Consider the following 6,000-nt stretch of genomic DNA (forward strand, 5'->3'; position numbering starts at 1 on the left):
CTAGAACCCACCCAACCACCCCAAATGGATAATGATGATCACATGACATATGCGAAAAGCAAAAAGCAAGCTCAGGAGAGCATACTTAGCTTGGTTGAATGTCTTACAGAGTCACCGGTTGTGATTGAGCCTCATAATGCCAAACCTAAAACAGCAACCAAGATACAAAACCTAGAGGAGTACCACTTTCCCTTTCAAGAGGGAGACTACTCTCTACACAGAAGAATCATTTGAGACAGATTGTACAAACTATAGGCTTCAAAAAGCATATGAGGAATCGATAATTCCCTTACAAGATTAAAACAATCTCTCAAAACCTCATTTGGAAGAATGCTCTTCTCTCATGATAAAGCTAGCATCACATCAACACTTGCACCTTTAATGGCTCAACCTGAATTATACAAGGACATAATTAACAAACTACATAAAAAGGACTGTCAAGATTTGCAAGTTTCCAAATAGCCCTCATTAAGAAATGTTAGAGGTCCAAGTGTGCCATTGTACGCATTGGGTACTCTTGCAAAAGCTGAGACCCAAACAGAGGATGAAAGTGAATGGGAATATGAAACAGACATAGGATCTAAATCTGAAACAATAACCGAAATACCCATGGTTCCTTTGGAAGATTCTATCATGGTATGGTTGGATTTCCCTACAAGCAATGATGTTCAGCATAAACACGCATTGATTAGTCCTCGAGCAAGTCATAACATCATGAGGACAATAGACACGGGTGTCATTGGGACAACCTACACTCACCCTAACAAGCAATAGTTTTGCAAAAGGAACCAATGAACAAAACATTGAAGTTCCAAGTTACCTTAGATACACTACTCAAACAATCGATGGCGATATGGAATTTACATTTCATGTCACCCTAGATTCCCTTGAGTATGATGTTATCATTGGCAAACCTTGGATAAGTGAATCATTGTATTCACTCGATGAATTTATGCAAACAGTCACCTTGAATACTCATGCATGCAATGTACAATTGCTATTACGGGAGGAAGAAACCTTGCAGAAAAGGAGCTAGAACTTCCAACATATCTTATTGAAAAAATTCCTAGGATATTGGTTGGATAGGAAATTTCAAATAAAATCACCATAGCTTAAGCACAGCTTTATCCAACATGAGAACACAATCTCATGACTCTCGAGCTATGGAATTTATTAGGTCAACCAACACTCACGGCACATCCTACCTTTACACAAGACTTGAACATGCCATGTTTGGGGTCCTTTGAGCATACAATGTATATTAAGAAAAATGTATATTAAGACTAACCCCCTTACTTGCAAGTTTTTTGTGGTTGAGTATGGAAGTAGGTTTGATCTTGGGGCATAAATGGACTCTTTTGCTGCCCAAGTGCACCACTGTGCTTTGCTAGTGATAGAGTCATCATGTCGATCTACGATAAAAAGTTGACAATACCATACTGCTAGGAAAAAGATCCAACTTTAATGGATATCTATGATGCTGAATGCAAAAAGATAAAAGCCTCTTCCACAAAATCTCCTCTACACAATGACCTACTATCTACACCAATGACTGACTCAGATAAAGCCTCTACTCCTTCAACCCCATCCTCACCTACGAAGTTTGATGCCAAAACCTTGAAATCATTAGCTATTCGTAAAGAAGTTCCCAGAGTCCAACTATCTAACTCTAACAGCAGGGAACTCAAAGGAAAGGCCTCGGCTCCTATGCATCTTCATCAACAAACCTCACCAAAGGCAACAACCACATGCTCAAAGGCTTCATCATCGACAGCTACTCCACAAGAGACTCTAACCTCATCATCAACAATGCCAATGAGTCTTAAACCTGTAGCGTCAGCGCCAACCCAAGTCAAGGAGGGCCCCAAACCATCCACATCACCCCAAAAGAAAACTCCACCACCACGACAACCACAATCAAGATATCTTAATAGCATCAAAATGTGGGTGGAGAAGCAGCTACTTGTAGCTCAATGCTACTATGAAGGTGCCAATCAAATTTGGGTACCTCCACAGTCAAAACCTCTTCCTCAACAAAGCACTCGAAAGCCAAGGAAGAAGAAGAGTACTCCACAACACTATCCACAAAAGCCTATGCGAGTTCCTCAAAGAACTCAACCAATGCAACAAGTGTGGGTACCAAAAACATTGCTACAAGCACAAGGGTACTACTAAAGAAATACCAAAGCTTGGGTCCCCAAGCGCATCACAAACTCCCCTAAGCTTGCACAAAGAACAAAGCCTCAACACCAAGTACATCGGCAACCAAATTATAGTGTTCATCAAAGATGGGTGCATGTGCATGTACTTCAACAACAAGGATACTATGATGGTAATTCCATCATATGGTTGCCAAAATTGAACAATGCGAAGAAAACCTCACCATGGACTTTAACCCCAACAACTTCACCTAAAGTTCGATAAAAATGGAGACCCAAGCAATAGCAAGCAAATCACTCAACCACTCTCGTGCATTCAGCACCAACACAAGAGCTTGTCTGTTGAAGCAAACAATCAGCAGTTTTTCCTACTACCTCGACATCATTTCAGCAACAAATTCAAGATCAAATACGGAGAAGAGAACATCAAGAACAAAATAACAATGCTCTTGTCACTCCTCTAGGAATGAGACATGAGTGCACAAGAAGCTGTTGTTTGTAAATAATGACCTAGATGAAAAACAAATAGGGTCAAAATCTGCAAATTCACGGAATTCTATCTCACAGAATTACAATTCACGGAGTTCCATCTCATGGCTTAAGAACCTGAACTTTCACATTTAAGCCTCATCATGGATAAAGCCATATCACACAATAGTCACTATATATCTGTTAAGCTTATTGCTTATTATTCTTTTGGGCTAAATTGATGTAGCAGCTGCTCCATGAGTACATATCCATACTCATGCAGCACTGGAGAACATTTGCACCAAAGCCTCACCCCATCGACAACTTTCAGGTACATCTCTGGAGATGGGGGAGCCATGGTGGGCGAAAGCCTGGTCAATGGTACAACCCATCACCTAGAATTTTCATTCAAATTACAAACCTCTCCAAACGATGCCACAATCTTCACAACTCAATGATTTTCAATCCCTAGTGAAGATCTCTATATTAGCCTCGCAAGTCAGCGTAATTCTTTCAATCCTCAGCAAATGGCTACTTCAACACAATGCAGCTATATGACTCAATTTTTGTACTTCATGAAAATTTGCTTCTAAGAGCACTTAATTATGCATAAAAACATAAAAAGGACATGGGCAGAAGAAGACAAGATCAGGTCTTACTCAACAACATTATTCTTTACATCCATCTAATATAAATACCAGCCCTTCACATCAACCATGACAAAATGATAGCTCTCGTGGTTACCATCCTTGCAACCATGTTCAATGTCTCCTCAAAGTCAATGCCATATATCTATGCATAATCCTTGGCAGACCAATCTTGCCTTATACCATCTCACAAATCCACTTGAGTTGTCCATCTGAGTAATGCTTCAGCTTATAGACCCACTTACATCTAATTGCCTTGTTATCCTTAGGAACAGGCAGTAAGTAACACCCATGTTGCATTTATATCCAGTGCTGCCATCTCCTCATTTGTGGCATCTTCCCATTTTGGATTTCCAAGTACCTTCTCAAAACAAGTGGGCTCTACCTCCTATATTTTCTTAGCCAATCTCTTGTGTTTCAGCTTGTCTCTCATGAGATCATAGATCCACTTGTTAGGTACTTCCACACTACGTAGGGCAGTCTTGAACTCTTTCTTGATTTGTTTACAGATTCTTTTTTTCTTCTCCGATGGGAGGTGGAGGAATTTGTTCAGAGTAGCATGGGCAAACACTATGCCATATAGCTCCCTCACACGACTCTGCATCTCGTGACCTACATCATCAAAAATGACCCTCCCTTCCCACATCGTGTAAATATGTTGATCTGCATTGGGGAGAGGGACATCATTGGGGAGGTTACATCATGCAAGTGATGAGCCTACTGTGATCATGTAGATCAAACTTCCCACTATATTCCCACGCATTGTGGGGTCCTCCAAAAGCTTACCTATATATGAAGAGTTACATTCCAATGGCACATAAATAGGCGTACATCTTGTCATACCATACTTGGACAACATGTCCAAACCATATTGCCTCTGTAATAGCTAAATATCATCATGCAATCTAACCACCTCTATACCTAGGAAATATTGTAGCTCACCCAAATCCATCATCCTAAACTTTTGAATCAAGAGCATCCTGATATCATAAATGTATGCATCATTATCACCATTGATGACCAAGTCATCCATATAAATGACTAACAACATGATCCCTCTATCTATCTTTCTCACACAAACTGAAATCTTGCATTGGCACATATCTAAAATATTAAGGTGACAAGATAGGCATGCTCTACGTGGGCCTGCGTCAAGCCATATAAGGCTTTATGTAACTTGCACACAAAATTTGGGTGTGCATTACTCTTATAACCTCGGGGTTGCACCATGTATACCTCTTCATGCAAATCACCATGCAAGAAGGCATTCTTAACACCCATATGATATAAAGACCAACCCTTCATAGTAGCCATGGTAAAATGATAGCTCTAATGGTTACCATCCTTGCAACCGTGTACAATGTCTCCTCATAGTCAATGTCTGAATATGTCTGTGCATAATCCTTGGCAACACGAGTCTTTCCTTATACCTGCTTACAAATCCATTTGAGTTTTAACATGGTATCAGAGCCTAGCCTAGAATCCATCAATCTTATGAGCCCATTATCTTGCTAATCACTTAGCTAATTAGGATTAGTAGATAATTAAGATTTTTACCTCTTTTTCAACAAGCTCTCTGCACCCCTAGCTAGTGGAGGATCTCTCTCTCCCTTCATACATAAAATTGGCCCAAACCACTTTAGCCACACATAGCCACAAGCCTTGTGCTTCATCCCATCAAGACAAACAAGCAAACCGCCAACACAAGTAGCAAAATTTTGCATTTTTTCCAGCGTCTCTTTTTCTGAAGAAAATGGAGATCCTGTCTTCCACAAATGCAATGGGTCTAATTCCTCTTGGCCCTAGGGGTTTTCAAGGGTGCTCTACAAGATGGTGAAGACAGATTTTGATTTGATCAAATCTACAGTGAGATCCAAGCTCTTCATTAAATCTGCAGAGGTGACTTTGGTAAAACAAAGATTAAGCATTCAATGTTTGGTCCAATCTTGTGTTTCTTGGCGTAATCCTCTACTAGACTAATTGCTATTGATGGCCTTGAAAGGATTTGAGCTCATTTGAACTCTAAGGCCTCACATCTGGACTCCCTGCATACTCTGTTTTCTGCACACAAAATAAAGGATTAATTTACTAATCAATGATTAATCAGTATTAATCACTATATTTTGGTGTGATTGAGGGTTTAAATTAACCATTAGGTATTTGATACAGATCCTTATAACTTCATATTGCAATTCGGAGATGGTTTGACACTCCAACCATTCCATACAGATTTGTTACCCTTGATTTAATGTAATTTCTAGTAAAATTATGCTGATAAATCTGTTGTAATCATCACCTAAATACCAAATTGAGTTGTAAAAGGGTAGACACTTCCCTCCTTGAATCTTGAAATTGGATCAAGAGGTAAGACCCCCTTCACATCATCACTCATGAGTATAGCACAAGAGATAGCCAAATTTAATGGGAAGTAGTTTTACACATGGCAGACAAAAACCATGTATCTGCGCATGATGAGGAAAAATCTATGGGGGCTAGTTGAGGGAAGGGATGAATGCCTAGAGGTGAGAGGGGAAAATGAGTGGAAGAGCAGGAATGAAAAAGTATTGGGACTTATTGCACTCAGTTTAAATGATGAAATCATTCATCACATCACAGGGATACAATCACAAGGATACAATGGGCAAAAGATGCATAGGATGAACTCAATAAACTATTTGGCACACAAGCTAAAAATTCAAAGATAAATCTTTTAATGCAATTCTACA

Source organism: Cibotium barometz, chromosome 42 (genome assembly GCF_041138505.1).
Source record: "Cibotium barometz isolate CiBa-2024 chromosome 42, ASM4113850v1, whole genome shotgun sequence".
NCBI lineage: Eukaryota > Viridiplantae > Streptophyta > Polypodiopsida > Cyatheales > Cibotiaceae > Cibotium > Cibotium barometz.